We start from the raw sequence: 10,000 nt of genomic DNA on the forward strand, positions 1-10,000 counted from the left end.
GGGAAGGAAGTGATAGGAGGAGAATGAAAAAAAAGAGAAAATAGAAAAGCGAAAAAGATTACATCATCCCGGAGCGAATCCCGCTGTTCCCGAGCGCGGCTGCACATCCCTGGCAGGTGCATTAAGTGAAGTCTGGCGGGCGCGACCGGAGAGTTATGCGCGGGCAGCCGACTTGAAGAAGATTAGCCGGGCGCCGCTTCACACTTTACCCGGGACGTAATTAAGACTTTGGCCGTCCGGACCTCGGCGCCGGCTCCTCGTGGCCACCTGTTCTTTCTTTCGGCGGAGGATAGATTGTTTCACTAATTTTGAGGAAGATTAAAAGAATTTGGGAAGGAATTTCTTTCTGCTTGTGTGCAGTTATTTCGTAGTTTTTGCGTGTGTTAAGTGGATTTGGAATATTTTGTTATTGTTAATATTTTTTGTTGTTAGTTTGTGAATAACATTTTGCGTAGATTATATATTTCGATTTGTCATTATTGTCATTATTATTATCTTGGTTTTATTATAATGCTCAATAGATTTGTGCCTGAATAAGTAACGGTAAGTTCTTACTTATTGCAATATCCTTATTCAATCCCGATCTAAGATATTCATCCCGCTGCCGTCGTCGTCATCTTCTGAGGGTTCTTGTTTCCCTCCAATAATCGCTTTCAACTCTTGCTTTAGACAGCTCGCATCCTCACAGCAGAACGATCCCCGCGTCAGACTAAACAGACATGTCACAGTGCTTTTCTTCACGCCAGAACGCTGATGCACACGCGTTCCGGGGAGACAAAAGGGTGGAAGTGTAGGACAGGGGGGGGAGGGAGAGGGTGAGGGTGAGGGAGGAAGGGCGAAGGGTTGAAAGGGATGGATGAGGATGGGTGGAGGGCGTTGAGGAAATATGCATGTATACCAAATAGGTGCAAGGGGAGAGAAAACGGAGAACAGGAAGTGAGAGAGAGAGAGAGAGAGAGAGAGAGAGAGAGAGAGAGAGAGAGAGAGAGAGAGAGAGAGAGACTGTGTGAAGCAAGGAGGTAAGTGAGAGAAATATACAGAGAGAGAATAAGAAGGGCACGGCCAACTTGGCGCCATGAGGGAGCGGCCCCGTCCGTGCTGTAGAAGACCGCCCACGCATGAAAAATCTGTGCCATTGTGGAGGATGTAGCGGGCGTGTGGTGGTCCATTATCGTGATGTGCGGGCGTGCGAGAGAGCGCTGTGGGCTGGAAGGGAGGACACGAGCGCTGGTGGCCGTGGTGGTGGCAGCGAACACAATATAGTCGAGATATTCAGCGTGTGGTCGATGTAGGTGATGGCCGAGAAATTTATGTAGTTTTTTTTCGCGTATTATTATCGAGTGTGGGACAAAAGATGTAAATTTTGCAAAAAAATAATATAGGCCATCGTTACAAGGAGTGTTTGGAATAACTTCACTTTATGAAATATACGCATTGATTTTCGCGAGAAATGGAGGGAATATTTTCTTCTATTTTAGCAAGACATTCAATCCCGAGCCGTATGGGGCGAAATGTCCTCTGTAATTTCGCCAAAGCCATGAGTAAAAATGTCCTTTCACGCAAAGACCTTAATCCAACAAACCACAAATCGTCTTTATTTGCCGAAGAAAAAAAAGAATAATAGCAAGCGTCGGTCGGTTGGCTCGTTGTAAGGACTCGCCCGTTGTATTATGCGCGTGTGACGACTCGGCATTAAGGCAGGAATGGGCCCGAGTGGTCTTCTACGCGGCGCTGCAAACCCCTTCGTTCACGTGGCGGGAACGGAAAGAGAAATTTGCGTTGCGTTTATTATCCTAAGTCAAAGCTCCGCGAGTTGGTCACGGCGAAATTTAGGAGCGACAGATCGTCTCCGAGCTAGGATTATACTTTTACGATCTGCGAGATAAGAATGATGAGTCTTTTTTTTCGTGCGGTGTTTGACGAGCCGCGATGAAGCCTCAATGTCTCCCCCCCCCCCCTTCCCACAGTGCTTAAGAGCTCTTCTCCCCCCCCCCCCAAGGTTTGAGAGCTCTCTCCCCCCATACCTAAGAGCTCTCCTCCCCCCTCCCCTCCATTCCTGAGCCGAACGATTCCCGGAAGCATTCCCGGAGCCAGCACATAATACCTCGGATGAGACAATACTTGGAATGAAATGAGATTCCAAAGCAAACAAGGGGCAGCGCGCCGGTGGGTCATCAAAGGGATTCGCCCCAGTTTACCCGCCAAATATCCACGTCTGTAACTTTTGGCGGGAAATTGCACCCGGGATTTAGGGGTCGGACGCTGTCGAGGCGGCCGCGCTCTCCTCGACATCTTTATTCCGGGCGACTTTTGTGGCGCTGTTTGGCTCTGTGCTGCTGCGTGCTGGATGCCTGGTTCTTTTATTTGCCTATTTATCTTTTTTCGTTTTATTCCATTTACGTGCGACTGGCGTGGCGCACGCAATGGAAGGAGGGTGAGAAGTTACCTTCGGTGCGGCTTCCAACGGGTCGCCATTGTATGACCTAGTCTCGTGCTATGTTTAAAGACTCTGGTGCGGCCTCTGCTCGACTCGCGTGACCCCGTTTTAAAGAGGGTCACCAAGGGGGGGGGGGCAGGTTCCTGGGCCGAAATGAGCGCGGAAGGGGTAGACCTTGGCTGGGCCGACCCTTCACTGCAGACGGAGGAGGCCGGGTTTTGTAGGCATATTAGACTCGTTTTCTTTCTGTCGTTCATTTTCAAATTTAATCTCTCTCTCTCTCTCTCTCTCTCTCTCTCTCTCTCTCTCTCTCTCTCTCTCTCTCTCTCTCTCTCTCTCTCTTCCTCTCCTTCCCCTCGCCCATTTTCCTCTTCATGACGGTTATCACAGAACAAGGGAGAGAGTATTTCAAGGGCTCGGGCCGGGCGCACTTTCCGTTATCTTCTAGACGTTCGGAGTTGAGGCCAGGGAAATAGTGGAAAGACGTGGAGAGGAGGGGGACGAGGGAGGATAAGGAGGCAGAGGAAGGGGGAATGGGGAATAAGGGTGGGGGTGAGAATGATAACGAGGGCCTGGGGCGTAATGAGGTCTCGGCGAAGAGGAAATAAACAGATTTATGTGAAGCAGTTCGAAACGGGAGTAAATGAGTGGGTGAGGCGGTAGGGAGTTAGCAAGGAGGAGGGGAGAGAGATGGGGACGACTGTGAGATTATGAATACGAGCTTAAAGCTACGAAGAGCGTTTGATTAAACTTTTATTTTTATTCATTTATTTATTTTTTGACAAATGGAAGCAATTTCCGCAAACATGAGTAAAATGATTGAAAAAGAAAGGCTGGAAAGCGAGTGATGACGTGGCGGGACGGAGCAGGTGAGGCGGGAAACCCAGCCAGGTAGGAGCTCGATGGCGGAGGGAGGGGGGAGGGGCGAGGAGGGAGGGGGGTGGACACGTACGGGGAATCCCCGAGTCAGCCCGACACATGTCGGGATTCTGAAGGCTGCGTCGCGTGTGTGTGTGTGTGTGTGTGTGTGTGTGTGTGTGTGTGTGTGTGTGTGTGTGTGTGTGTGTGTGTGTGTGTGTGTGTGTGCGCGCGCGCGCTCTCTCTCTTCTCTTTTTCCCCTCTCTTCTCTCTCCTCTCCATTCTTATCTTTTCTTTTCCCTTCTCTCTTATCTTCTCTTCTCTTCCCTTTTATCCTCTTTCTCCCTTTCGTTCATTTTCAAATTTTCGTTCATTTTCAAATTCTCTCGCTTGTCTCTGTCGTCCCTGCTTGCGTCTGTCATCTAACTGATCAATACTAGCGCAGAAAATCTTACGTGAGGTTTAACAAAGCTATTAAGGTATGACGAAGAAACCTAAATATGATTTATAGTAAATGCTTATTTAGGATTTCGCCAAACTTTAAACGTTAAAACATTTTATCGATATTGAACAACTTTTCACAAGTGACTAATATGAATAATTATAATAAGAACAAAAATCTTCAGTATATTGAATATATATATATATATATATATATATATATATATATATATATATATATATATATATATATATATATATATATATATATATATATAATGTGTGTGTGTGTGTGTGTGTGTTTACATACATTGGCAAATAGACAGAAATAGATGGATGGACAGATAAAACATCGCAAGAGATGGAAAAAAACAGATAGAAAATAATAGCTGTTCTAATTTTATACCGGACGTAACACCGACAACGGGGACGAAAAACACCAATTTTACGCCGCACGAAAATTGGACGATTATATTTAATTGGAAAGTGAGGAGGGTTTATGCATGCCTAATCCCTGTGCTTGATGGAGAATAAAAGTGTCAAATAAAGAGATGGGCAGATGGAGGCGGAAGTGACGGGCGGGAGAGCGAGGGGGCGGGGAGGCTGTGTCTTCGCCGGGGGCCGTTTGCTTGTCTGTTTTTGTTTTCCATTGTTGCTAGATTATTGTTGTTGGTATTGTTATTCTTCTTTATTGTTATTGTTATTATTGTTACTGGTATTAGTATTATTATTGTTGTTATTTTTATTTGTATTATTATTATTATTATTGGTATCATCATCATCATCATCATCATTGTTGTTGTTATTGCCATTTTTCTTGTTTTATTGTTGTTGCTGCTGCTGCTGTCGTAGTAGTAGCTGGCGAGGGAAGGAAGAGGAGGAGGAGGAGCTGGAAGAGGAGGAGGAGGAGGAGGAGCTGGAAGAGGAGGAAGAGGAGGAGGAGGAGCTGGAAGAGGAGAGCGCGGCAGGGGCGGAGCGGGGACGTCCAGGGTCGTCGTGGGGCCGCGGAACAAAACGACTCAGTTCGACGGTTCCCCTGGTGTGACGTGTCCTCCCTCGCCTGTTGCCTGACCAGTAGTTCCCTCTGTCGGATGCTGACGTTTTCTTCCGCTGCTGACCTCTCACCCTCCCTCCCCTGAGCCTTCTCTTTCTTTTCGCTTCTTTTCTTCTCCTGTCTCTTTCTTCTTCTTCTTTTTCTTCTTTACTATAATTCCTTTTCGTTCTATTGTGTCTCTTGTGATTTTTATTTTTGTTTTCGCTCTTTCATTTCATTTGATTTATTTCCATTCCTTGGTTTCCGATCACTCCCTTCTTTTCCTCCTCTACTTTTCCCTTTTCTTTTCTGCCTTCCTTTCCCTTCCTTTCCTTCCCTTCTCTCCCCTTCTTTTGCCTTTCATTTTCCTTTTCTTTCCTTTCCTCTCCTTTCCTTTCCTTTCCTTTCCTTTCCTTTCCCTTTCCCTCCCATTCTTCTCCTCTCCTCCCTTCAAACTACCCCTTCCCTCCCCTTTCTTTTTCTCTCTTCTCTTGCCTTCCTCATATTCGTAACCGTAGCCTTCATCTTTTTTCTTTTAATTTATCCCAAATTCTTCTCATTCCCCCTTTATCTTTTTTCCTCGATCATTTTACCGTTCCGTGATGGGGGAGAGTGTAAAAGGGGATTGAAAGAAAGGAGGGAAGAGGAACAGCAAAAGAGGAGAGGATGCAAGGGAGGGGAAGAAGGGATGTTGGAGAAGAGAGGGGAGGGAAGTAGAGAGCAGGAAAGAAGTGATGTAAATGGAGGGGGAAAGGAAAAAGAGTAAGTAAGGGAGAAGTATAGAGGAGGGATAAAAAATGAGAGAAAATGGAGAAAAAAGAGATCATGTAACTTCTACTTGCTAAGCTTCTTTACTCAAGAGAATTAAGGGAGGCAGAGAGGGAATAGAAAGAAGAGTGGGTATATTAGGAGGGAGAGAAGCCAGATAAAGAAAGGAAGAGAAGAGAGGAAAAATAAAGACAGTGAAAAGGGAAAAGCTGTCTCTCAAGAAGACAAAAAAGAAGGAAAATAAAAAGAGGAAAGACGGGAAAAAGGAACGGTGTCAGGTAACAAAGGTAATGATGTGCTGAGAGGTATTTGGCGTCAGTACCGTGATGCGGTGCGTCTCGTAAGCCAGTGGCAATGTGACGGCGGAGAGCACGGCGTGCTTTTGTCTGTTTTTTTTTTTTCGTTTGGTTTTGGTTTTGTTTCTGTTTTTTTTTTTTCTTTTCTTTTCTTTTCTTTTCTTTTTCTTTTGTTTTTTTTTTCTACCGTGGGTTGTGTTTGTGTGTGCCTGCATGTCAGTTAGTATGTGTGTTGGTGTCTTCATTCGTACGTTTGTGGGATTGTCGTGAGAGAGAGAGAGAGAGAGAGAGAGAGAGAGAGAGAGAGAGAGAGAGAGAGAGAGAGAGAGAGAGAGAGAGAGAGAGAGGAAGGGAGGGAGAAAGAGAGAGAGAGAGAGAGAGAGAGAGAGAGAGAGAGAGAGAGAGAGAGAGAGAGAGAGAGAGAGAGAGAGAGAGAGAGAGAGAAGGACTTTGTATTAGATAAGATAGCGGGAAGGTGAGAGAGAGAGGGGGGGCAGAGTGAGAGGGAGATAGTGAGAGGGATGGAGAGGGGGATAATGAGAGAGAGAGAGAGGGGGGAAACTGAGAAGGAGAGAAAGGGGGGAGAGTTAGAGGGGGAGAGAGAGGGGGGAGAGTTAGAGGAAAAGAGAGGGGGGAAGTGAGAGGTAGAGAGAGAGGGAGAGAGAGGGGGAGTGTGAGAGGGAGAGTGAGAGGGAGAGAAAGAGAGAGAGGGAGAGAAAAAGAGAGAGGGAGAGGGAGAGAAAGAGAGGGAGAGGGAGAGAAAGAGAGAGAGAAGGACTTTGTATTAGATAAGATTGCTGGAAAGTGAGAACTTCACTAGCAACTGCAGAGTGCAATGAGATCCAGTGCCATTATGTTGTCATTTATGTGGCCATCCTGCGTGTGGCAGCGCCTTGATGGCCCTCCCTGGATCTCTCTCTCATTCTCTCTCTCTCTCTCTCTCTCTCTCTCTCTCTCTCTCTCTCTCTCTCTCTCTCTCTCTCTTTTTATCTCTCCCTCTTTCCCTCTCTCTCACTCAGTCACCCATTATACATAGAGATAGATAGTTATGCAGTCTGACAGATAGATATTTGTGGGAGTTCCTTTTTTGCGTCAGTGTAAGCGCATGTATATTTATGCGGATAATTCGACCTTACATCCCCGATGATGGAGTGACCTAGGCCGGGCCTCGAGGTCAGGGGTCACACATGTGGTCGAAATTGCCCCCCGGCTATTTATGCGCCATCTGATGACCCCCGCCATACTGCGGCGGCCACTCGGGTCCACCTGCTGCGCCTCCTTCTCAATATTCCATCTAATTTTAACATCTTGTAACTGGCTGAGGGGGAGGAAGAGGAAGGACGGATGGATGGACTAACCGCGATGGAAGGGAGGGAGGGAGGGAGGGAGAGTAGGAGGAAGAGAGAGAGGTAGAGAGGGGGGGGGGCGAGAAAGAGAGAGAGAGATAGAGAGAGGGGGGGAGAAAGAGAGAGAGAGGGGGGGGGGGAGAGAAAGAGAGAGGGAGAGAGAAAGGGACAGGGAGAGAGAGAGAATATGTATGTGTTTTGACAAGGGAGATAGCTAATGGTAGTGGTGACGCAGAGGCCCCGCGCGTGTGTGGTGACTAGGGAGCGGGCGAGTGGCGGTGGCGGTGCCGCGGGTTTACTCTGCCCACACGCGAAATTTTCTGACCCAGTGCACTTGGCCGCACCCGCCAATCACAGGCCTCGGCGATAATCTTGGCCAATCACAAAATTCACCATCTCCCGCATGCTCCGATTCAGGGGTTGTAGGCGTAGTCTCATTTCACGTTTCGGCCGCTTCTCTCTTCTTTGCTTTAGAGTATACAGTTTTTTGGTTAGGGTACTCGTATTTATAACATGATCAACAAATAAAAAGGTTACTCCTTTTGAAATTCGCGTTCTCTGATTTTTTTCCCCTTTTCTTTTCTTGCTTTTTTCTAGATTCAGTCATTTAGGACCGTTTCTGAAAAGATCAGGACCGTAAAACCGTAAAGTATTTTTTCCCTCCATTTCATTTCTTTTTCTGCCCGTCATCCGCCTCCCTTCTCCCCCTCTCTTCAGCCCCTCCCCCTCCCACTGTTCTCCGAGCATTTGGAGTTCTATTTGCAACTACAACAGATTGCGGCGGGTCATAAAGGCTCAACCATTAATTGCTAATTGCACATTAATTGCACATTCCATTTTCTTTCAACCGGCTGTCTGTTGAGAATAAATCATATGATTAAGGGGAGACTTTGTTATTACGTGGCCACTCGCTTTCTCACGTGACTTCAGTTTCTCTCTCTATCTGTTTCTCGTTTCATTTCTTTCTCTCTCTGTTTTGTTCTCTCTCTCTCTCTCTCTCTCTCTCTCTCTCTCTCTCTCTCTCTCTCTCTCTCTCTCTCTCTCTCTCTCTCTCTCTCCTCTCCTCCTCTCTCTCCCTCTGCTCTCTCTCTCTCTCTTTCGCTCTCTCTCTCTCTCTTCTCCTTCCCCTTCCCCTTCCCCTTCCCCTTCCCACTCTTCCACTCTCCCAGCCTCATCTTCCTCCCCCTCCTCCTCACCCCCATATTTCGCATATTTTTAGCCCCGCCCGACCCCCTCCCTCCCTCCCTCGCACGGGCGAAATGCAGTCGATGGCGCTGGCCGGGGCGCTGATACGTCTTCCTCCGTCACCGAATTGTTGCTAATTGCTGCTATTCCGGGTCGGCCTCATTTCGCACGTGATTGCATGGGCTCCCGATCGCCGTCATGCGTAGGTGCATGCGGGGTGTTGCGCGGAATGATGTGATGCGATGTGGTGATGGTGCCGGTATAGGCGTATTTGGCATCCTTTTTTTCTCACTCTCTCATTTTATTTCTTAATTTTCAGTTTATTTTATTTTGCAATATTTTGTATTTCTCATTTGTTCCTTTTCTGTTTTATTTCTGTTTTTATTATTCCTGCGGTAAGAGGCTTAATCAAGATCGAAGTTTATTTGATGTGTTCGTGTAGGGTGTGAGGTCGCGAACGAACAACTGACGGTAATGACGTCATTGTTGTTTTTGTTACCGTGAGGGGGGGAGGGGGGGCTAAGGGCGCCGAGATTATGGTGATGAAATTGTGTCAAGATAAAGAAGCTTATATTCTCCTAATCTGCTTTCGTGGGGGAGGCTGAACGAAGGAGATGAGGGGATAAGGAAAGATGGGGAGAGGCTGAACGAAGGAGAGGGAAAAGAGGGGAGAGACTGAAGAAGGAAAGAGATAGGGGTGAGGAAAGACTGGGGAGGGGGAAAGAGAGGGAGGAATGAGGTAGGTGAAGGGGGAAAGGCTGTAAGAAGCGAAGGAAGAGACGAAATGTGAGGAAGGACAGGGGAAGGAGGGAGAGGGAGGATCGGAAGGAGTGGTAGGGGAAGGGAGAGAGGAAAGAGGGAAGCGGAGGGAAGAGGGGGGGGAGGGTTGGTCACCAGAAAGGACGCACTACGGGAGGGAGCCAATTATCTCCGCCAATTAGCAGTAAATCAGGCAGCCACCCTGGCACAGGCTGGCTCAGGAGGAAGGAAGGCAGGAAGGAAGGAAGGAAAAGGGAGAGGGAGGGCGATGGAGCGAAGGGGGTGAGGGCATGGAGAGGAGAAAAGGGAGGGTGAGTGGGAGGGAGGGAGGAAAAGAAGGGGGAAGAGGAAGAAGAGGTTGGGCCTTGGAGGGTAGACTAGAGGGTGAGAGGGAGGAAGGAAGGGAGAGAGAGAGAGGAGATGGAAGATAAGTCTTGGAAGGGAGAGTAGAGGGTGAGAGAAGAGTGGAGGGAAGGAGGGAGGAGGGGACTGCAGGGGCTGTCATTAGCCAGGATTCTTCTTGCCGCAGATGTGCAGGTTTTGGGAGGGAGGGAGGGAGGGAGGCAGGGTGAGGACAGGATTAGGAGAGGGGGGGGGGGTGTCGCACCGGCGCCGTCTCCCTCAGGACGCATTCCTCCCGGGGAGAGACGTCCCCTTGTCCTGTCGGGCGCCCCGGTGTGTTGCCCTTCTTGCACGCAGGGCGGCCGCACGTGCTCGCGGATCGGGCGTTGGAGGGACCGGGTTTCGCGACCTGGCGGAAGTGGGGTGGAGGGGGAGGGAGGGAGAAGGAGAAAAGAAGAAGAAGAAGAAGAAGAAGAGAAGAAAGGGTAAGGAAGAGGGTAGAGGGTGGGTGGAATTTTTCAGAGGCAGCAAGAGA

The 10,000-nt window shown here is 48.3% G+C and overlaps 1 protein-coding gene across 2 annotated transcripts in view; it reads left to right on the plus strand.

The window, feature by feature from the left end:
* LOC119596367 (tyrosine-protein kinase transmembrane receptor Ror2-like) overlaps positions 1 to 10,000 on the plus strand; it is a 102,950-nt gene that overhangs the window by 75,184 nt on the left and 17,766 nt on the right. The window lies entirely within an intron of this gene.

The sequence above is a fragment of the Penaeus monodon genome, chromosome 37 (genome assembly GCF_015228065.2).
Source record: "Penaeus monodon isolate SGIC_2016 chromosome 37, NSTDA_Pmon_1, whole genome shotgun sequence".
Lineage (NCBI taxonomy): Eukaryota > Metazoa > Arthropoda > Malacostraca > Decapoda > Penaeidae > Penaeus > Penaeus monodon.